Source organism: Monodelphis domestica, chromosome 8 (assembly GCF_027887165.1).
Source record: "Monodelphis domestica isolate mMonDom1 chromosome 8, mMonDom1.pri, whole genome shotgun sequence".
NCBI lineage: Eukaryota > Metazoa > Chordata > Mammalia > Didelphimorphia > Didelphidae > Monodelphis > Monodelphis domestica.
Window position 1 is genome coordinate 5,195,455 of NC_077234.1, and position 23,822 is coordinate 5,219,276.

Consider the following 23,822-nt stretch of genomic DNA (forward strand, 5'->3'; position numbering starts at 1 on the left):
AGAAAGAAAGAAAGAAAGAAAGAAAGAAAGAAAGAAAGAAAGAAAGAAAGAAAGAAAGAAAGAAAGAAAGAAAGAAAGAAAGAAAGAAAGAAAGAAAGAAAGAAAGAAAGAAAGAAAGAAAGAAAGAAAAAAGATCTGTGCTCTCTCTTCCACCAGTAGATTTATAAGTCTAGGGGGAAATAAATGACCTTAAGAGTCAGAAAGCAGATACAACCATTGTTCTTGGAAGTCCTTTTTCTGGAGCTCCCTAGATGTTCCCTTTTTTTCTATGATAGAATATCAATTGAGCTCCTTAGAGTCTTCAAAAGTTGTCTTTTTTCAGTGAATCTAATGTATCCCCAGACTCGGTACTGGCATTTTAGCTACTGGCACTTTGTTGTTGCTTCTAGTATGACAAGAAGTTCCAAATCTTCTAGTCCTCCTTGGATCAAAGTAGTGGGCAAGAAGCTAAGGTTCTTCCCCTCCTTCCTCACCAGTTTACTCAATAAATATGAATTTACTTCCTAGGCAATATTACTTGAATTCATCCAGTGGCTTTCACAAGCTTCTAAATATATCAAGGATCCCCCCCCCCCACCTAGTCTAAAGTATTTGAATGAGTGATTGATTCAAAAGAGACATATGAGCCCTTTTTATACCTCATTCATACCTCCCCACCTTGATTCATTTTTTGACGCAATAGAGTGCCTATCACCTGACTAGGGTATCAGGATATCTTTTCAGGAACTTTGAGTGGTTTCAGGGGTGATTTAATTGATTGATTCAGTTGATCACACGTTTATGTTTATTTTTAAAAAAGGCACTCCAGGTTATTAACATTTCTCCCCTACCTCATCCCTTAGTTAAATACAACTCGGAATAATAAGATGAAAGCAAATAGGAGAAATCAATTCATATTTTAGAATGATCATAGCTGTACGCAATCATGTATGGCTGAATATACAGCAAACGATATCTTTCAGAAAAGCCAATGGAGGATCTATCCTTAGCTATGGATGGGTCCCCAAGGATGTGAATTTCAGTTTCTGAAGGTTGTTTTTTTTATGTTAAACTCATGGCTCTTACTAGTTTGCTCCTGGACTTCAAGATATCGGGAGGAAAATCTAAGAGGAACAGATGTGTAGGTCAGACAGGCTAATGTGCAAAATCCATCTCTGCATATGTTCATTTATTCATTCAAATGATAGAATAATGGTGAATAAAGTGAATCTCTCCCTTGTAGTATAAGCTCAACTAATGGGCCATAAATATTTGAGAATCAGGATATCCAGGACATTTCTCATCAGAAACTGTAAGTGTAGACTCCCAAACACACAGCAGCAAACAGATATTTACAACACGGTTTTTATTTGAAGGAAGCCTATTCCTTTCAGATCCCTATTTAAGAGGTGAACAAAACAAAACAAAACCTCGTGTCCAAACCCAGCTGCAATCTCCATTTCCATACAATCCCTGGCAGTTTGAAGAGTCTATAAAAAAGGGAGAACCTTATCATTTGAGTCTTGGTTGTAAGCAGAGCTTTCTCTCCTGGTCCATGTTGTAATGTCCCATTTAGGGGTTAAGAAGGACTATAATGTGTGTGTGTGTGTGTGTGTGTGTGTGTGTGTGTGTGTGTGTGTGTGTGTTTGCTCATATGTGATTACAACCATGGGAGTAAGGAATATATACTCAGATAGAGTAGAATGTGCATTAATGTTTACATTAACTTATTAAGTGACTATCCTGCATCTACCACCAAGATTTTACAATAAAGCAATTGTGACACTGGGAATAACACTGCCTATTTATTGCATACAGTGTGAATGTCTGGGAAATAGAGGGATAAATACCTTCTCATATCACTTTCTGCAATCATCCATCCTTTTACTGTTCCTTCCTCACCTCCCTCCCTCCCTTCCTCCCTTCCTTCCTTCCTTCCTTCCTTCCTTCCTTCCTTCCTTCCTTCCTTCCTTCCTTCCTTCCTTCCTTCCTTCCTTCCTTCCTTCCTTCCTTCCTTCCTTTCTTCCTTCCTTCCTTCCTTCCTGTTCTTCCTTACTTACTTCATCACTCCCTCCATCACAGGTTTTCTTCCTTCTTATCCCCACTCCATTCCCTCCAATCAGATCAAAAATAACACTGAAGCAAAGTCATGGAACTCTGAGGGCCAGAGTCCTATACCACTACCAATAACATTAACAATAGCTATGAAAAAAAATAATAAAATGATGTGTTTGTCTGCTTCTTGTTTGCTAAAAAAAGTATATGCCTTGCACCTGGCAGGTTTATAAAGCTGCCTCTTTCCTTTTGTTGGGTGCTAACAATGAGTTTGGTAATTGGGTTGCAGAAAATGTGCTGCATTACCATAGACCAGATCCTTACCCTCAATGGTGAGATGGTCCTTTGCTTTATGTCTGGATGGTGTCCAAGGTGACTTTGATCCTACCAAGAACTAAGCAGTTGTGAGTTTGAGGATTCATGAGCAATCCACTCCTGAACACGTCACTGATCTTCTTGACTTAGGGTATGTAGGTAAGGGTCTGGCCCCCAAATTCTATAATGAGACAGAGAAAACTTTGTTTGGATTTAAGAAATGCTGTTTGATATCAGAAGAGCAATTATCAATGAATTATATTAGCTTTCTTATGTATCACATGACATAATCTTAGTAGTGAACGAATGAGACACTTATTAAGCACTTAATGTATACCAGTTACTATACTAAGCACTGGAGATGGAATAAAAGTACAAAAAACAAGACAATTCCTGCCCTCATGGTGCTTAAATTCTAATAGTAGGAGAAAACATGTATACAAGGCTATAATAGCTAGAAAGGGCTGATTTTCTCCAGGGAGACAAGGAACCATGCATTTATTCAGTGCCTTTTATGTGTTAAGCACTGGGCTAAGTCCCTAACAAGTATTTTGTCATTTGATCCTTACAACCACCCTGCAAAGTAGTTATTATGATCCCTATTTTACAATTGAAGAAACTAAGGCAGAAAGAGTTTAAATGACTTGCTCAAGGTCACATAATATGTGTTGGAGGCTAGATTTGGTCTCAGGTCTCCCTCACCACAGTCTCAGTGCTATCCATAGTGCAATGTGGTTCATTGAAATAGTGAGCATAGTCAAAGGATTGATTAACTCATCCTTTCTAGATAGTGTTGATTTTTGTTGCCTATTTCCAGAGCTGTAAGTTGTAGTATGAGAGGCAAAAGAGAAGGAACAGAAAGAAAAATGTGGTCACGTGTGATGCTAGAGAACACCATGTTGTTGGGCGGTTGGGCCGCCTATGGAGAATATCACCATTAGGGAATGTTGAGTTCCAAGGTAGGAGCTGGAATAGTCATGATTCTAATAAAATGCTCACAAAATGATGCCAAAATTCCTCCTAATACATTGCCTCTAATATATGCAGGCATTGTGATTTCTGATTCCAAAAAGAACTGTCATGTAAATGTGCTCAAGGCTGAGGAGAGTCCCAGCTCCCCTCAGATTTCAATCCAGTGCTTCCCCCCCACCCATCAGTCCAGTCTCGCAAAAGAATCAAAGCAATACAACTGGCAACTGGGGCCAGAAGAGAGTACGAGGAAGAAGAGGAAAGGCACATCCTAATGGGTGTATGGCAGACATCTTGCTTTGCTTTGCTGGTGTTTATTCATTAACTATTTCATCTTCCACCCCCAGAATATACACATTTCAAATGCCATTCTGTCAGAGCAAAAGAGCTGCTGCCGTGTGTTTTTAGTGTAGGCACTGGAAGTTTCCTAGGAAACGTGAGCTGCCTCTGATGAGAAAATTTTGGGGAAGGTGCTCAGCAATGATAACCATTTATAGAACTCTTTATACTCCCAAGTGCTCCCCAACCTCCCTTTCCTGACTTGTTATCAGTAACAGTCAGATCTACTGACAATCGATCAGCTTCTCCTTATTTATCTCCAAGTCATCGTTAGGATGAAATATTGTTATAGCTTAGCATGACTGCTCAGAAGAACCTGGGGAAGAGTGACCCATGAAGGGTTAAAAGGTCCACTTTCCTACCTACTCAGTGAGGTGGATGCAGGCCCACTCTTCACTTTTCTGAGGCTTCTTGGAAGGAGATAGAAGTATACAGGTCTGAGTATGGAAGGTACAGAATCTGATTCTACAGTTTGAAATCATCAAATCTAGTGAAAAAGCAGGAGGTGTGGAACTCACTTCTAACAAAAGAGAACCTAGATAACCAGATATTCTTTAATCCAGTTGATGTATGTGTTCCACGGAGGTGCCATGTCAGGAAAAATGGCAGGCGTGCTCATTGTTGGTCTCTGAGAAGAAAAACTAAAACAAAACAAAAGAAACCAAAGAGATTTTTTCACTTTCCTGCCGGGTTTATTGGTATCATGTGGACACTCCAAGTGGCACTGATAATGTCAAAAACAGGGTCAACCTCAAAGTCCTTGGAATTCTGGTGTACCTTTTTTCTATCTTTCTTATTTGAAGCGGACTCCCTTACAGTGCTGTTTATTTACATGTGGCTGGCAGAAAAAATAATAAGATGATAAAGAGTTTTCTTCAAGTTCTATAGGGAGGAGAGGGATTATCACTGAAGAGATTTCAGAGATCGAGGATCAGAGAAGTGGAGAAAGATGAACAATAACTGTCAAGAAAGATGACAGATGAGCTATAAATGATGGTGACATTGAAGATGATCTTTGTGGTGGAATGAGATGGAGTAAAGAATGAGAATCGAGGAAACAGGTATCCACTGCAAGGGACAATGCATCTTCATTCTAATTTTCTATTCTTCTCTCATGTTGCCTCTTTCATGCGCCCTAAATTCAAGCCCAACTTTATTTCTTGCTGTTACCTGAACTAAACCTCCCACCATGTCCTTCCTCCATTCCTTGGAAAGCATTCTCTTCTCACCCCAACTTCTTAGAATCCTGATCAGGTGAGACTCTATATATGAGTGAAGAACAACTCCCATGAGGCAGGAAGCCTGGAAAGTAAAGGCAAGAATCTCCTATGGACAAATCTTGGCTGCCTCAAATATCATTCTTGGGTCATCATTGGCCTGCATTGATTTCAATGGGACATGATTCCTGGATCTTTAATTTTGATGCACTTTTAGGGGAAAAAAGAGAATTTAAACTATAAGAACATACTATTCTTTAATCACTTTCCCTGTTAAATCACTGGTCTTCCTTTCTCCTACAGAAGTGAAAGAAAACAGAAACATCATCTTGGTTGAAGAGTACTAAACTCTGTAAGTTTACAGATAATTACGTTATGTTCATAGTTTTCTCTCTCTCTTTCCATACCTGTTTTTGACTTCCTTGCATTTCTTCACCTTGCCCTTCCACTTAAAAAATATTGAGTTACCAGACTTGTACAAAAATATTCATATCTGCACTCTTTGTGGTGGCCCAAAACTGGAAAACGAGGGGATGCCCATCAATTGGGGAATGGCTGAACAAACTGTGGTATATGTTGGTGATGGAGTACTGTTGTGCGCAAAGGAATAATAAAGTGGAGGAGTTCCATGGAGACTGGAACAACCTCCAGGAAGTGATGCAGAGCGAGAGGAGCAGAACCAGGAGAACATTGTACACAGAGACTAATACACTGTGGTATAATCGAACATAATGGACTTCTCCATTAGTGGTGGTGTAATGTCTCTGAACAATTTGCAGGGATCCAGGAGAAAAAAACACTATTCATAAGCAAAGGATAAACTATGGGAGTGGAAACACTGAGGAAAAGCAACTGCCTGAATACAGCGGTGGAGGGGACATGACAGAGGAGAGACTCTAAATGAACACTCTAATGCAAATATTATCAACAAAGCAATGGGTTCAAATCAAGAAAACATGTAATGCCCAGTGGACTTACGCGTCGGCTATGGGGGGTGGGGGGGGAGGAAAAGAAAATGATCTATGTCTTTAACGAATAATGCTTGGAAATGATCAAATAAAATATATTAAAAAAAAAGAAAAAAAATATTGAGTTACCAAGAAAACCTTAAGGCCTTAATTTGGCATATGGAAATTATTATTTACTGAAAGATACTGAGCTTCAAAAGCATAATTTTATCCAACAGGTAATTTATTACTAGGTATTTTGTGAAAATCACATTTTTGTAACCTACAGTTATGTGTTGTATGTTCTCTAGTCATCCTTGAATTATTTTCCTGGATCTTTAGGCCTTCTCCAATTCCTGGTGGAAAATCTAATCCCGTATTTTCATCCTAAAACTCAAACTCCTCTGTTCCTATAAATGAATTAAAAAGACATGGTTATTTGTTTGATGCTTCTCAGTTGTCAAATTATTGCTTTCATTAATGTGGATGTCATCCATTGAGGGCCTTTTGATTCTGCCCTTGGATTCTGCCAGTTTCATAGGTTTCATTGAAAAGTGAGCCACTTTTAGTTAGATTTGATAAATCCATTGGCATGTACCTCTAGTTTAATATTAATATTGCTCATAAAATGCTTTATAAGTGTTCCAAAAATATTTCCAAACATTTAAAATGTGTTTTTCTTGTTCTCAGAACACTCCTTTTATATTCCCTTTTCTCATTTTTTGATGAATAATTATTAATGAGTTTGTTTACCTTAGAGTGATAAGACCTTGGGCTTCATTAATATTCTATAGGTTTTTATTTGGGTAATTTGCAAATTTGTTGTTGTTAGTGTTGTGATGGTATAGGTGGAGCTAGATACAATGGTGATATGTTTAAATTAGTACTATGTGCTCAAGCATAATGATGTTATGGACAAATTTTATTTAGTACTTCCCATGCTTTGAACCACCCCTTACCCAACTTTTACCCCATGTGAGGTGAACTTTTCTAGATCTCATCCTTCAAAGGTGCCAACATCAACTTCTCAAGGTAAAACCATATTCATACCATTTGTTTGCTTGCAAACTGTCACCGAGTTCCTCTTTATTTAGGGCATTGATAATGTCATTTTACCAAAAATGTTGCCTTAATAGTTTTTGTCATTAAAATAACTTCTCATGTCTTTAAACCAATATGAAAATCTTGACAGTTGAAAGGGCTATGAGTGGTGAATTTCATTTAGATATTAACTTGACCAAATATTCACCTTCAACCTTTGGCTGAATCTTCTGCTTCCTTGATTTTTTCATTAATCAAGAGATGATTCTGCCACACCCTGGACTAGAAACATAGTTTATCTAGTTTGATCCTCTCTTTCATTTGGGTTATATTCATTTGCATCTAAGCTGATAGGTTGGAGCCAATGAACACATAAAAGGGAATATATTCATGCTGTCCTGTGCAGAGTTGTTAACAAGAGCAAGTGACCCCACAAATGCCTTACCAAGAACTCCCTCCTATGGACATGTCCATTGCTTAGCCTGATTGGTGTTGTATCTTACTTAGAACACAGGGAGCACAAGTAAATGCTTCAACTATCTTTGACACCTAGACAAGAGAAGCCAGTCTAACAGGCTTTTTTTTTTAACTCTTTCCCATTACTGTGTATATAAGAATAAATACAGGTTTCATGGAAGAGTACCCCCAGTATAAACAGGTGGGTATCCATGTTGTGAGATTTAAAATTGGGTTTGACTCAATATGAGTTATAAAAGTGAGATTGTTGTAGTCGCCATTTGTAAAAATAATTTTAAAAATCTGTTAGTAGTATAGTTAGTTAGCATATAGTTAGTTTAATTAAATATAATATAAATACAGCAAAAGAGAGAAATGTAAGAGGGAATTAGAAAATATTTCCCAGCTAAATACCCTATAAATACTGATCCAAAGAAATTCAACTGAACTCATACAAAAGCTCCCTTGGGTCCCAATCTCCATGTGGAAGTCCAATAACTTCTTCACTATGGGTGTCGACCTGACTGCAAAAACAAATACAACAGAGAGATTACTATTAAATGGGTGTCACTAGTGTAAGCCTCTTCCTTCAGCTCCAGTCATCTGCCCAGAAAGCCTCCAGCACAGAATCATACAGAATTCTCTTTATCCATGAGAGACTTCTCCTTGAACAGCCAAGGAATGAATCCTTTTTTTTGGTCTTACTTTTAATAGTCCTTTTTTCATGTTATTTCCTGTCTCTCTCCTACTTCATGGGAACCAATCACAGCCTCTCAAATTGCCTAGCACTGCCCAGAGGGCAGTGTTAGTGGGATCAACCTCCCATCCTCTTATCAAAAGGATTCACAAATTCCTGACTGAGTTAAAAGGGTAGGGCACTCCAAAGTACTTGATTAAGTTAAGGCAAATTCCCTTTCACAATTTACATGTAATATCCATTCATGTGTATGTATATTATGTGTTGCATGTGTAAATAAGCATGTGAGTATGCTTATACATATGTAAGATTGGGACTATTTATGTAGATGCACCATATACCTTCTTGATGTAGGTGGCCAAAAGAGTCTCTGAGTAGACACAGCCAAGGAATAAGTTTGTTTAATGGAATCATGATTTGAGTTTTATTTTTTTGGTCTATCAGAACTTCCCAAACATAATGCAATTTTTCTTTCACATTTGGAAATTTCTAAAAGGGATGTGTTCTCACTATTTTGTATTTTTCCTCCAATGATCACCGAAGCAGAAAAATTCACCCCCGCCAAAAAATGTATATATGAGGGGAATGCAGGAAAGCTCCAAGGCACTGCATCAGGTCTCACTTACCTTATATAACTTTGCTGAATACAGTGTGTTGGCTTTTTTCATGCAAGAAGGATCCACTTTAGCACTTCAGTCTATGAGGAAATGATGGAGACAGGAAAACCATTTACCTCCTATTGTTAAAGACCATGAGTAGTAAAACAGGGAGGATCTGAGCTGACAAAGAATAACCTTCATTACCTGCATGGGGCGAGAACAGATGGCCTGATGTGACACTGTCCAATTTATAAGATGCTTAGGTTAACAGTAATTTGGGAAGAGTTCCTCGTGCCTATGAAGAGAAAAGTGGTAGCTTGAAGGAATAGAAATCAGGGCAGAGAAATTACTGATTTTATGCAAGAAGATTGTGGTTGTTTTATCAGAAAAATAGACGCATCTCTCTGCTATTTTGTCAGGCTGGCTAGAGAACTGGTTTCAAAGAGTAAAGTGGTTCCCAAAAGGCCATCACTTGGTCTGAAGGGCATATGGCAGGTCTGCTCTGCTTTGGTGCCCCTTTCATTGGCTGAGGCTGCAGCTACTCTCTGTACCATCAGGGAATCCAGGCTCATCTTCAGAGCTGGAGTCAGCAAGGCTGAAGCTTAGGGCACTCACAAGTGTCAGGGATGCTGAGAAATAGTGGACAAAATAGGCATTGAAATGACACCCAGAGTAAGGGTTGAAAGGAGCATACATCTGACTGATCTGTGAATGGTAATAAGGGTGATAGGAGCCCAGCATCTTTCTTTGAGGACTGGTGCCTACACTGCTCTGCCTTCTCAATTCCTTACATCATTAAAACAATTCTTTTCAAAGCAAAAAGTAAAGTTAGATAGAGAAAATACGTAGATAGACTGTCTTTTTTGTTGTTCAGCTGTTTCAGTTGTGTCTAAATCTTCATGACGCCATTTGTAGTTTTCTTGGCAAAGGTACTGCAGTGGTTTGCCATTTCCTTTTCTAGCTCATTTTACAGATGAGAAAACCGAGGCAAACAGGGTTAAGTGATTTGCTTAGGTTCAAACATACAGTAAGTATCTGAGGCCAGATTTGAATTTAGATCCTTCTGACTCCAGACTCCACATTGTATCCACAGTGCCACCTAGCTACTGATGTGTCTATGTCTGTCTGTCTCTCCATCTTTCTATTTGTCTCCATATTAAGTATGTATGTAGGCATATATGTGAGTATATACATGATATACACATACACATACACATACATGTGTATGTATTTGTACATGTACCCATCACCTCATACTCTACCTTGGGAGTACTGTTGACATTTGAAAGGCTTCCCTACCATCAAGCTAGCAACTGTCTCTCTTCATTGTCCACTCATTGATTATAGTTCTGCTATCTCAGACTAAGAAGAAGAAGTCAATCCCTGCTTTCCCAAGCTGGGAGAGTTAATTGACTCAGGATTAATGAGTGGACTCCTGTAGACTGATAGAGGGCACAGCACATGGACGTGAGCCTCTGGCACCAATGCCAAACCTTCAGCTGGGGTGCTTCTGGCCAGACAGCCATTTCCTATTCTCAGAAGCAGCACAGATGGATTCTCTTCTTCTTTTCTCTTTCTTTCTGTCTTCACACTGTTGTTACCTTTCCTTCTAGACTTTGGGGAACCTCTTCACTGGCATGTTGCTGATCATATTGTTGCAGCTTGACTCAGAGTCTCCACTCTTTAAGCATGAGTCAATACTTCCATTTGGAAGCATCTTTCTCTCTTCCTGTCTTGAAATAAGAGATATGATGTGCCTTAACATAAAGATCAGCCTCCCGTAGCCTATGTAGGATTTAAATGAATACCCAACAACTCCAACTATTCTATTTTATAATACTTATTAATAATCACTTGAAGTAGAAGAAATAAATAGAACAAAAGTAAAACCTGAGCAAAATTCTCCTGTCTCTCACCTCACCCCACCTCCACAGCTTGGGATCAGGGGGAAAAGAGAGCGAAGGCTGGAGCTACGCAAAACTTCTATCCTCCCCATGTTAGCAGGTAAAGTGAGAAGTTGGGAAAGAGAGTTTCTGGGAAGCAAATTCTAATTATACACCTAGGACCCAAAGTAGAGTCCTCGTGTCTATTCTTATATGGTCACAGAAATCCTAATGAGATATTCACGTATCTAGACAGATAGCTTAAATAATTGGCCATAGGAAAGCTACCTTTGAGCCAAGGTGCCAGAGAAAAGCATTCTAGTCTCAGAAACCATGGCCAAATGCAGTGGGAGACCATCCAAGTAAGCCTAACTCTTTGGATCTATTGTATCTTGTTGATTTGGCTTCTTCTAGACACAGCTTCTGTTCTCTCATCTGCTAAGAGACTATTCTGGAGGGATCCAGGTCTGGATTCAGATGCTTAGAGGTCATTAGATGACCAGTTCTGAAGATACACAAGGCTTCCCCACTGAAAAGGGCTTCTTCAGACCCTTGGAGTATATTCAACGTATCAAGTAGCAGATTCTGCTGGCCAGAAAACAAGCTTAGAGACAAATACTCCAAGAGATAAGCCCTACAGATAGGAATGTTGGGCAACCTCTGTGTTTTTTCTTTAGGGACACATTTTCTGGGCCTCAGTAGCTGAAGAGTAACATTGGAAGTCTGGGAAGGAAAAATGACAGCATGCTTCCCCTTTTTGCCAAGAGGACAAGAAGCTGGCTGTTTGGAACTCCTTTGTAGTACACTTGCCACATTGATTAAATATTGCCATATCATACCCTGATATGCTCCACTAGAGACCAAACATGGAGCTTCTGCGATGTCTGCATGCTTATATATATGTTGATTCATGCCCACAGAGCCATTCTAAAGCAGGACATTCTCTGAAGGTCTTCATTTCAGGAATTAAGTTGAATTTTTAAGACACTTCAATAACTGTAGTTGTCCAAAAGTCAGTTTGTCTCCTTTGGGGAGGGCTTTACTCATAGACCCTGTTTAATCTTTTATCCACTTTGGAACAGAAGACATTTCTACACAGATAGATGTTGGACTACAAATTGGATGACTTCAGAGGTCTCCTATGATCTGGAGATTCTGTAACTCTGTACCTGAATAATAGAGAGATGGAGTAACTTCCTCCAAGCCATTCAGGCAACAGGTATCATAGGATGAATGGGACATCCAAGGCTCTTGTCATGACACTCTGTTACTGCATTGATACATGGGGTAGCTCTGGGGATCTGGGTTATAGTCTTGAAAATTAGTCTAATTACTATCTTCAATTCCTTGGACACTTATTAGCAGGTTAGAAGGCTGGCTTCTCTTGTCTAGGTGCCAACGATAGTTGATGCATTTACTTGTGCTCCCTGTAGTAAGATACAACACCAATCAGGCTAAGCAATGGACATGCCCATAGGAGGGAGTTCTCGGTAAGGCATTTGTGGGGTCACTTGCTCTTGTTACCAACTCTGCACAGGACAGTATGAATGTATTCCTTTCTATGTGCTCTGATATGCAAACTCTACTATTGTCATCAGACCACAAAAGTTTGCTTCGAAAAGCAGGAATTCCAGGGCCCCAGCATCCCTTTATTTTTGTGATTTGTTTGGATTCCTGATTCATTGCTGGCCTTAACAGTTACTGAGTCTAAATTCCTTCTGCTTCCAGTAAGAGGACTGAAGTCTAGACCGACTGCCTTACTTGTCAGCCTTATAGAGCTGCTAAGAATGCTGAGAATCTGAGGTCTGAGGTCGAATTGGAACCGAGGTTGTTGTCACTGAGTCCAAAACTCTACCCACAACACCTCTTCTGGGTTGGGAAAACATAGGACCTAGAAGACTATTTCCAACAAGAGCCTATAATAGAGGCCCCATTATTTATGACTTCTAAATGGGAAATGCAGAACAACCTTCAAGGCAAAGAGAATTTATTAAATATGACCTTTGATTCTCAAGTCATCATAGCTAAAATGTGAATTGTGGCCTTGTCAAGTGCACTATAGTGAATGAGGATCTTTGTTGCTTCTTTAGCCAGCCTGGCAGCACATGTGTGTATGTGTGTGTGTGTATGTAATTTCATATGTTTGTGCCTATGAGTAGGACAAGGTAGATATCATCCTTGGGGAGACCAGTATCTCTAGTCTTTTGAATTCTACATTGTTTCCCTTTCCTGCAAGCTTTATTCTATAAGGGAAGCTAGGTCCTATAGTAAATACAGTTTTGGACTCTGTCAGGAAATCTGAGTTCAAATGCTACTTAGACCCTTGTTATCTGTGACACCCAGCCACGAAATGCCAGGTCACCATGTCATGAATTTGTTTTTATTTTGAATACTTTTCTATATTACCTAGAAAGCTTTGCCTGTATCTACTGTGTGAAGACTGGATTTGGCTATCTCCTGATTGTAATGATGAAGATATTTAGCTCTTCCTTTATTGTGAAGATTAAATTGTAATCCCCTGTCTATTTTTAGATTTGAATCCCCAAAGGGTTAACTTAGTATTTAAAGTATATTTACCCATTTTAACTACAAAAATGTGTTAACTAACCACAAAAAGGTGTTAACTAACTACAAAAGGTGTGACACCCATTTCATACATTGAGTGGGCAGTCCTGGAGAGGAGCATCTGCTGTGATTGGTAGATTTAAAATTTAGGGGAGGTGACACAAGAGAAGAAGGTCTTTAAATAGAGGAAACAGAGGCACACAAGGTTCAATATAGAATGAAGAAGAGTCACTGGAAGGGGAGACTGGAAGACAGACAGACTTGGAGTGAATACACTTGGCTGTGGAACTGGACCCCTGGAAGAGCTTGTATAGGAGATCTCAGACTGATTTCCTTTTAGATGGTCATCATGGTGAGTTAAAGGCTAACTTAGTTTCCTTGACTTTCTGGAGGTTAATTCTGCCTTTCTGTAACATCTACCCAATTCTTTATTTCATATCCCCAGGATCAAGTAGAAAAAGAAAGAGTAATTTGTGTTCATACTCATAGCTGTTACGTGCATAGTCTTTCATCTTTCAGAGATGATTCCTAAGAATCTTAGTTCCTACATCCTTCACAATTCTATGTTGGCTTCTGGAGAGCCTTTTTACACCCTCATTTTAGCCATTTTCATTCTCATTCATATAATCTGTTTCTTCAGAATTTTATTCTTGAGAGCTTCCCATCTTTCCTGCATTGGCCTCGCTGATATAATTTTAGGAAATGAAGGCATTGTCATTCCTTTCTCTGAAAGTTTTTGAAGTTTTTTCCCCTAAAACATAGGATTTATGTAAATTGCCCATCTTTACTCTTATCTATCATAAACAGAGTGTTCACTTCTGCTCTTCCCACCCACACCATGTTTCCATTTCTACTCCTAGCAATCAATTCCTACCTACCTGTCCCAATCAGATCATTATTGACAGGGCCACTCATTGCCCTTTTTGTATTTTGATAACAGATAAGATTGTTAAGCCAAGCCAAGTGTCCATTGGTCTGGTCAAATCTATTGAAGGAGATCCAAATTGTGGTTTCTGTATGTAATGTAATATTAAGCCAGAAGAAATGAAGAGATGAGAAGTTTCCAGGGAAATTGGGAATTTATAAATTGATACAGAGTGACATGAACAGAATTAAGACAGCAATTTGTAAAATGATACTATAAGAGTGAAAAACAACTTTGAAAGATTTTGGTAAACTGATCAGTGCAATGACAAACTGTGAGTTCAAAAAAATGCCAACCACTGACCTCATAACAGAAAGCTGATACACCAAAATTCAGGCATGCATGTTGAACCTGTTAATGTAGGAATATGTCCTGCCATATTCTGCTGCTTTGAAGTAACACGTTTGACAGTAAGTGCTTATTTGAGCTTATATGTCACAGTATATAGCATTCTGGGGCTGGAGTGAGAAAGACCCATCTTCCTGAGTTCAAATCCAGCCTTGGATACTTATTAAATGTGTGACTCTAGGAAAGTGGCTTAATCTATTTTGACTTAGTTTTCTCATTTGTAAAATGAGCTGGAGAAGCAGATGGAAAACCACTTGAGAACTACTGCCAATAAAACTCCAAATAGGGTTATGAAGAATCTGACAAGACCAAAACAACTGAACAAAAACAAAAGGTGCTTAATAAATACTGATTATTTAATTACTAAGCTTCTTTCAAACTCTGACATGGTTGATAGATATACTCACGTGTATTATATGAACACACATATATTATTTACAAAACACACATGTGTTTATATGCATGCATGTGAATTATATGCAAATTGAGATTTTAGAAGTCAAATTTTTATTTTTCCATTACATACAATAAAAGTTGCAACATCTCACTTTGATTGTTCTTTCATCTAAACTTCTAAAACTTAAGCTGTACATTTTTCAGTCCTCCCCCCACCTTCAAAGCTAATGATCTATGAAGGAACATTTCTGTGCAGCAGAGCATTTGCTATTTAAAGGAACACTGGAGTCCTGCAGTGAATCCTTTTGTAAAGAACGTTGAAGCGATGCAGTAATTACCCCTAATTTATCTGTCCTGATAGGTTGGGTTTGGAATTCTGAGCTTTTTAAAGAGTGGCTTACACCTGTGTTGACAAAAATACAGTGTGTTTTCCCCCCTTTTTTCTATAGAGACATAAGCAATGTGAGGGCTTTGATTTTGACTTGGTGAAGCTCTGACTGTCCCCAAGACATCTGTGCATAAAAAAAATATTTAAACTGAGAATTACCTTCCCTCTAATGAATCAGTCAGTCAGGAAACATTTATTAAGCACCTACCGTAGGCCAGGCAATGTGCTTAGTGCTAGGGATACGAAAAGAGACAACCAATAGTTCCTACCTTCAAGAAGCTTATAATCTAATTGTTGATTCAATAAATTGGGATATACCAGTGTCATGTGAAAGTCTCTAGTCTTTTTCCTGAGCAGTGTCAGTGGGAAGGGAAGAGAAGCCATCCAGAGAAAAATGCACCTCCAACTATCCCCAATCCTCCATGGTTACTATTTCATTAGCTTCCTTACTTTTCTTAAGATACTATGGATGGGGGCCTTGATTTGTTATCAGGAAAATATGGACTGATGTTCCTTTTTTTTAGATACTTGATGAATGACCCTGGAAAAATAGTTTAACTTCTTGATTACTCAGTTTCCTCATCTGTGAAATGAGTTGAATGTTTCAATGGCTTCTATGTTCTCAAAATCAATGATCCCCTTCCCCTTCTACACGTCAGTACAGTACAATAATATGGAACAGTAAAAACTGGAGAAGTAAATAATAACAGAAAACTCTGAACATGCTTATTTTTTAAAGACCTTTACTGAAACATGTCTTAATGCTTCTAAAGTTTCTTCCTTGCTTAGTTTTTCTATAATTCTGTTCCTCTGTATATAGGAAATCACATTTTCTGACTGATAGAAGAATTGATAGCTTTGCTAAAACTATTGTGATTTTTCAAAATTGAAATCCAACTCAAAGGAATCAATTGTCTCACATACTCTGGAAATCCTCCAAATGCATTTCTGCTTCCTTTTCTATTTGGGTGGATCGATTCATAGATGATTTGAAAATTGGAAGTGAAAAACCTAATTCTTTGAAAGATCAAGAATTCCATTAATGGGGCAATCCCCTCTACTAACAGAAACACATACAGTATTTTCTCATCCTCTGCAATGGTCAAAATTTCATATTCATCCTAATAGAAACTCTCCTTGATTCTTTTTGTAACTTGAGGGTTCTAGTGGTTCACTTGGATTACTTCCTTGAGTATGAATCAAATCCTTGGGTTGTTTTCTTGATATCAAAGCTTCATTTTTATTACTTTCTTATCAAGCTCTGTTTCTTGATTTCTAAATTACCCATGTCATGTTCTTGTCATGAATATCATGATCAATATCAATGATGCCACCCCCCCCAAGAAAGGGTACAAAGTATTTCACAAACCACACCACTAGAGTCATTTGCCATTTTGAGCAGGGGTCAATAATCTGATTATTTTGGTACTTTTTATGCCCAGATGTGCATCATACTGAAAGTTTTTCCTTATTAGGCAATTCCTTGTCAACTCAATTTTTTTAGATGTAAGAAGTTGTAGAAGAGTTGGTCAGAAAGGTGATTAAATTGGGGCAAGTTAAAAAACAGAGCACAGAACAGAAAACACCCCCAAATGGGTGTTAGTAATGAAGGAAATCTTCAAGCTATTTTTTCTAGCTGTGGTTCTGAATAATAATGGCTTATTATTATAATTTTTAATACAGAGCTGGAACACCCAGTGAGAATGGGGAGGGAGAGAAGACATAAATGATATATGAAGGTTATATTAATGATACTATTTCTCTCTCTCTATATATATGTACACACTAAATATATACATATATTATATACACACTCCACATATTCTTCATTTGAAGATATTTGAGTCGATACAATGGATTGGTCAAATGGCTTGATATTATGAAGACATAACTAAAATGACACGTTATATCAGAAACATGCTTCCTATTCCTCTGTTGGTAGAAGCAAGATTCAAAATAAAGCGAGTCTCCAGAAGTAGAATGCCTTTCCCCCAATTCATCAGGCTTTAGGCAGCCTGTAGAACTTTAGGTGAAAATGACAGTTGTCACTGCTCCCCAGGGGAAGATCTAGAGTAAAGTCTTTTGTGTATAGCCACACCTAAACTAACCCAGTAAGCCAACTGGGAGTGGCTGCGGGGTCAGAGCCAGCCTCTAACAAATCTAAACCACAGCATTCCCTGCATCAGTGCTTGGACAGTTGATGCAGTTGCTGACTTTCTTTTTCTGCATACCATTTATTAACTTGAGAACCCCCCACCCCCCAACATTGAAGGCCTCCTTCCCTATGGGTCTGTTGCATAAGGGGAGAGGTTTATATACATGAAATTCAAGAACCCGAGGGGAAGGTTACCCAATTCCAGCAATGCATGGATGTATACTTACCACTGATTCTATGGACATATCACTGGATTTGGGGAGGGAACATGCTTGTTATTGTTCAGCTAGATAGAATTATGTCATAGACGGTGCAGCCAGGGGTGCAACGGATAGAATGTCAGACTTGGAATGAGGTCGTGAAGATTTGGACCTAACTGGAGACGAACAACAACAAAAAATAGCCCTTAAAGAAATTCTTTTGAAAATGAAAAAAGACAGAGAAATGGAATTGATATTCAACTGTACTCCATGTGGGTTAGCTCTTCAGTCTACTCTCTATAATAATTCCCACAGAATACCATAATCTGCTATTTGGACCCAATCACATTAGACATAGCAGTTTCATCCTATTAAGGCTTATTTGAGTTTAGCCTTGTCAAAGCTAATACAATACAGAAAATGGTGGTTAAGAAATTCTCTAATGAAATTTCATTTTGTGGGGGTAGATTTAAATTCCCTCTAATTCTGTCACTGAAAAGTAAAACCCAAGACATGACTGAGGGGAAAGGCTTCTGTGCAGAGAACCTCAACAAGCAGAGGTCAAAATGGGATCCCAACTGGGGCTTTGGTTGTTGTTGTTGTTTGTTGTTTGTAAACAAACTGAAAGGAACAGAAATGTAGGGGTGTAAATGGTAGAACTCAAGTTCTAACCCCAGTGGGGTTTTTCAATGGACTTACTTATTGGTAAGAGAAAATATCATTCATTTGTTTTAGAATGTGGTTCTTTTCTAGATAGATGTACTTATGGGGAAAAGTCAGAAAGTGTCTTTCCCCAAGTACTCTAAAGCCCAAGTCCTAGGACTAGGAGGCACTTCCTTCATTACAGTTCAGCCCTTAGAAAGGCATCTGGGGCAGGAGGATCATTCACAACCTCTCACTGAGGAGTAGCAACAACCAGAGTAAAACTAAAGTCAGGTTAAACAAAAATATGATTCTAGTTGACAGTGAAAATTTAGATAGGATCCTAACTATGCAAACTCCTCATGGTCTTTCTCTATTCATTGCACTGTAGTCCCTCTGTTTTGTCTTGGAGGTGTCCAGGTTCCTGGAAGGCCATCCCCAAAGCAGATACTGCCAAGATAGAAATGGCCTAAACATGAGTCAATGATCGTTTCTGCTTCTCTCACCTCAAAAACTGACCGAAAAGAGTTCAGAGAGATTTATTGCCAGTGTTAAGCATCAATCAGTTTGATATTTTTTATGGCCACATTAACTCAAGAACAATTTCAAAGTGCTAGGTGAGAGGAATGTGTGAATTTAATGTCTTTTAAATTATGGTGTAATCACTGGTCATTTGAAACACAACCAAAGTCTCCTCTCATTTTCTGATTCTGCATCTGGTCCTGAGCAGGGTGTGCATGGTGGGAATCTGATAGAGGGGAAACGGACCTTTTATTTCTCTCCATGTCTCTTTGGTTTTCAGCTTGCCCTTTTCTTCCAAGTGCCCAATTCAGGTAAAGTCTTTCCCAAGCCCATTCTTGATCTGTCACCTCTTCCCAGGGCTTATTGACATTCTTCTCTCCCATATTCAGCCTTTGTGATGTAACACAGTCCCTTCCTTTCTTTTACATGTCATTCACCAGACTGAGAGTCACCAAGTGAATCTATATTACTTTAGTTATCTCAGTCTCAGCAAAGTATGTTTTTTAATTTTCAAATTTAATTTTTATTTATAACAATATGTAAAATAGCAATAATATGATGCATATGATTTGCTTAAATATGTAATAAATTACAATAAATATGCCTCATCCAAGAGAAACAAATTCTTATATTTGTATTACTTATGTTCAACAAGATGTCTCATTGTTTGTTTGTTTTTTATCCTCCTCCTTCCCATCTCCAAGAAGTCAGGGAATATCATAAAAGTTGTACATATATTATTACAGAATACATATTTTCCTATTCATCATGTTATGAAACAAGACACATGTTGTTCAAAGTATGTTTTGCCTGTGATTTTCCAGAGAAAACATCCCTAGTCTTTGTTAGATTATCTATGAATGACTTTGATGATGCAGACTTCATATAAGTGGGAATGCAATATTATGATTATCTTTAATGCCTGGCTCAAATGATATAAATGAAATAAATAATCAGCTGTTTCTGCTTGGAAACTTCACTCAAGGAAGTATTCAGGCTATCTATGCTCACTTTTTTTCTGGCTTTAATCTTCTGAGTCATCATTCTTCTCACTCCAGAGTTGCCTCCACCCTTGTCTCCTCCCCCTCCTCTTACTTGTGAGTTCCTACCTAATACCATTTATTTAAGGAAGTTTCCTTATTATCCATGTTTACTCTTCTTCTCCCTCTGCTCTGTATGCTCTGGACTTTTCCATTCTCCTTTTCTAGTTCCCTTCACTGTAATGTCCCACTTTGCCCTCTCCCTCTTATCTATCCATGCATTCAGCAGATTCTGCTTAGAATGATTCCTCATCTCTTTTGAGAGATGAAAGGACTTCTTTTCTAGTCAAGAATCAAAACTTTGAAAAAAGTGTTTTCACCAAATAGATGAAAGATTCTGTTGTGTAAATTGGTGAAAGAGTAATTTGGGATTGAAATCAAAGATTTCCCAATAAAGTGGACATGAGAAAGTGCTGAATCCAGCATCTGTTCACACATGAGAAAGCCTGCTGTCAAAACAGTCATGCTTCTGGCATTGTTGGGTCCCAGTTAATTATTGTAGATTATCTCCTTTCAGTGAAACACCTTCAGATTTTAGTAGTAATAGGAAAGATAAAGTAATGGTGCGCTTCTATCCTTGGGAGAGTCAATAATTCTCATTGTTGTTTCTATGTTATAAAGCATAAGCAGTTGTCACTGTCTCCCTGATATGTTTTGTTTAGGCCATTTTTGGTCTTCAGAAAGCATCTTTCATTCAAAGCCAATTGGTTTGGTAATCTCCCTGGATGCCTATGTGGCTGATGAGTCTTTCCATTCTGGTTTATCAGTCAGGAAAAGACCCTTCATTTCATCTACATTTTGACGGTTATATTGCTGATATTTCAAGCCTGAGAAGATTTCAGGAAATCACATCCATCTTCTCAGATTTCAGATAGAAGAGAAGCAGTTAAGCTCAAGTAAATTGCCAGCTTATTTTTTCTGCCTTTTCTTAACTTGACAAGATATAGCATCCATATCTTCCATAAACAACTGACATCATGGACCTTCATTCCCAGGCTCAATGTCCTGAATTCAGAGTCAGTGTCTGGGGAGAGTAATTCTATGAATTTTCCATAGCAATACTCTGGAAAGAAGTTGCTAAAGACATCCCAGCATGGTCCAGTGTTCTCAGAATTGCTACCATTTTGTTGTCAAAATTACTGCTAAGTATAAACCTATTGGTGGTTGCAATGCTAACTGTGTGCTTTGAGGAACAGCATATCCTCTCCTAATTAAGAGATTGTTAATGAAATACAAGAAATATTTAAATAAAGTGATCAATCCAGTTCCCTGCATATTTGTTTATGGAGGATAAATCATATAAAACCATACAGTAAGTGTAGACCACTCAGTTATCAAGACTCAGATGAGACTTCGCCATTGAGCCAAGATGAGGCATAACTATAGAAATTGTTGCACCAAGAAAATGGATAAAGAATCAACTGCTGTGCTTGCTGTCAAACAAGATCACAATTAGGAAGCTGCTTGCTCCCCAATTTACAGAAAGGATAGCTGAGGAAAGGAAATATAGAGAAACACATTCAGCTCAACACATTCTACCTCTGTTTGCTTTTCATATGTATTATTTTAAATAAGCTTTTTTTAGAAAGCTGAAAAATGCTGTAGTCCAAAACATCTGTTTATTCGTTGCCTGTGAAAATAAGGCTAATTAAAAATATTAATAGCCCTTCTCATTAATATGTGATATTTTATACCTTGAGAGTTTATCTGTGTGGTTCAAATTAAGTAGAACCTAAACCTTCTTTAGAAAAGGATGGACCTACACATAAATTAGATATTTCCAAACCTCTTAAGATTATGTGTGGGGGTGACAAAGGACACTTTTACTTAATCTTCATCTTTTCTAACATTTTCCCATTCTCACAAATATACTCATGTTTTCTCTGGATACAAAAAAAAATACCTTTTCTTGACCTTTATAGACCATGAATAACAGTATATTGCCCCTTCTTTTCCCTGCTAAATTTCTAGGAAGAATTATCTACAAAAGGTTCCTTTGCTTATCATGAATCAATCACCCTCGAGTGTCCAGCAAAACATGTCTTCTATATCTACCATTTAGCTTAAACTTCTGTCACCAAAGTTTCCAGTAAAACCTTAATTTCAAAATAATGTGTACATAATGACCAAAGTCATTGTACTTATTCCTGATCCTCCTTGACCTATCTAAAGCATGTGATACTATTGATTCACCATTCTTTCCCCTTAACCTTGGACATTTCTTTCTACTGGTTCTCCTTCCTTATACCTGACTTCTTCCAGATCCTTTGCCTTGCTCCCATCTAATTAGCCAATGAAGGGTTATCCTGGTCCTTCATCTTTCCTCTCTTATCTTGCATTCCCTATTATTTTTCCTCTCAAAAATGTATCTAAGCCCAATCTTTTCTCCTCAATTTCATACTACTTTCTCTATTTATTATATAGTCAATAGAATGCTTTATGAAAATGCCAACTGTAGTTTGTTACAAAACTGACTCTCTTTAAAATGTTCCTCCAGAACCAGAATGGTAAAACCCAAGCAAAAGAGATATGCCCCCCCCCCCAAATCATGAAAATATGAGTAATGGAGTTCCTCTTTTTTACTTTAATTTTATTTCATCAATTTAGAACATTATTTTTTGGTTACAAGAATCATATTCTTTCACTCCTTTCCCTCTCCCCACCTTTCCTGTAGCCAATGTGCTATATACCCTGGGTATTACATGTGTCCTTGATCAAAACCTATTTCCATGCTGTTGATGTTTGCACTAGGACACTCTTTTATTGTCTATATCCCCAATTATATCCCCCTCTACCCATGTAATCAAGAAGTGGTTTTTCTTTGGTGTTTCTATGGAGTTCCTCTTTCACTGTAAGAATGTCTTGTGATTTAGAGTGACTGAGATTCACAAGCAAAGATACATTTTTAGATGGTTCTTTATGACAAACCACCCTTAGATCACCTTTCCTCTTATGTTTTAGAATTCTAAGGAAAGGTTCTGACAGATCATAACAAATAAGTCCTTGGGACATCATCATTATCATCATCATCATCTTAATCATCATCAAATATTAGATATTTTTCAAATATACACATCCACAGACATGATCATTACTGCCTAAGTCTTTGAGGAGATTAATGACTTGGGCTATTAGGAAGTGGAATGGATCGCTTTGGAGGTAGCATGTGTAAAGAATTGAAATGTATTATAATGGTGGGCAATAAATCTGGTACATTGTGTCACAAATCCTCCACAGAGTATCTTATCAGTATTCTAGAGCCTTTCCACTGGTTGTCCTTTTATATTGTCATTTCAAGTCATCTTTAATATCACTTGAATATCTTTTCCTGGGGATAGTACTTGGTCATCAAAATTATCTTTTATGTTGACAAGTGATTTAGGATCATCCAGGTCATGGTGCAGTCTTTCAAATTGAGTTGAGCCTGATGTATCCCCATTAAATCTGAATCCATTGTACTCATCATCTTTAGTGTATCTTTGTGTTGCTGTATATAGATGTCTTAGCAGTCTAGCTGCGTGCATCTGTGTAACTGGGAATATGCACAAAGAAATATTGTTTCATTGTTATTCAGCCATTTCAGTCCTGCCTGACTCTTCATGACCCCATTTGACATTTTCTTGACAAAGATATTGGAACAGTTTGCCACTTCCTGTTCCAGTTCATTTTACATATGATGAAAATGGGGCAAATAGGGTTAATTAACCAGGGTCACTCAGCTGGTTAGTGTCTGAAGCCAGATGTGAAATTGGGAAGGTGAGTCTTCCTGACTTCAGGTCACACTCTCTAACAATTATATACCACTTAATCAACAGAACTATTAATAAAAATCCATCTCTCTTTCTCTATGGGTGGATAATTACTCCATCATCACACTCCTCAAATGCCAAACTTTTGTTTGGCTTTTAAAGCCATTAACAACCAGATACTTTCTACTTTTTTGGTCTTTTTTTCCTTAAGTTTTGTCCACTCATTCTATAATCTGGACAGACTGGGCTCTGTCCTGTTCTTCACCCATGATGCTCTACTTTCTGACGAATTAAGGAGACTGGAATTCTCAGAGTCGTGACATAAGCTGAATAATGTTAGCATCAATGAAGAGCATTCATATTTTATATTTTTTATTAAAGTGAACTTTTCCAAT

The 23,822-nt window shown here is 38.0% G+C and overlaps 1 protein-coding gene and 1 long non-coding RNA gene across 7 annotated transcripts in view; one reads left to right on the top strand and one right to left on the bottom strand.

Annotated features, from left to right (window-relative positions):
• The window catches only part of FGF12 (fibroblast growth factor 12), a 578,750-nt gene that overhangs the window by 497,710 nt on the left and 57,218 nt on the right, over window positions 1-23,822 (top strand). The gene's annotated exons all lie outside the window — the stretch shown is intronic.
• LOC103096531 (uncharacterized) lies at window positions 1,329-18,991 on the bottom strand. 2 transcript variants are annotated; one of them, XR_008914281.1, is made up of 7 exons: window positions 18,885-18,991; window positions 17,502-17,650; window positions 8,819-8,909; window positions 8,642-8,712; window positions 6,109-6,231; window positions 2,359-2,530; window positions 1,329-1,469 (listed from the first exon to the last, which is right to left on the bottom strand). It is a non-coding gene; the product is annotated as an uncharacterized LOC103096531 (long non-coding RNA). The 2 variants fall into 2 exon arrangements; XR_472147.3 differs by lacking the exon at window positions 17,502-17,650.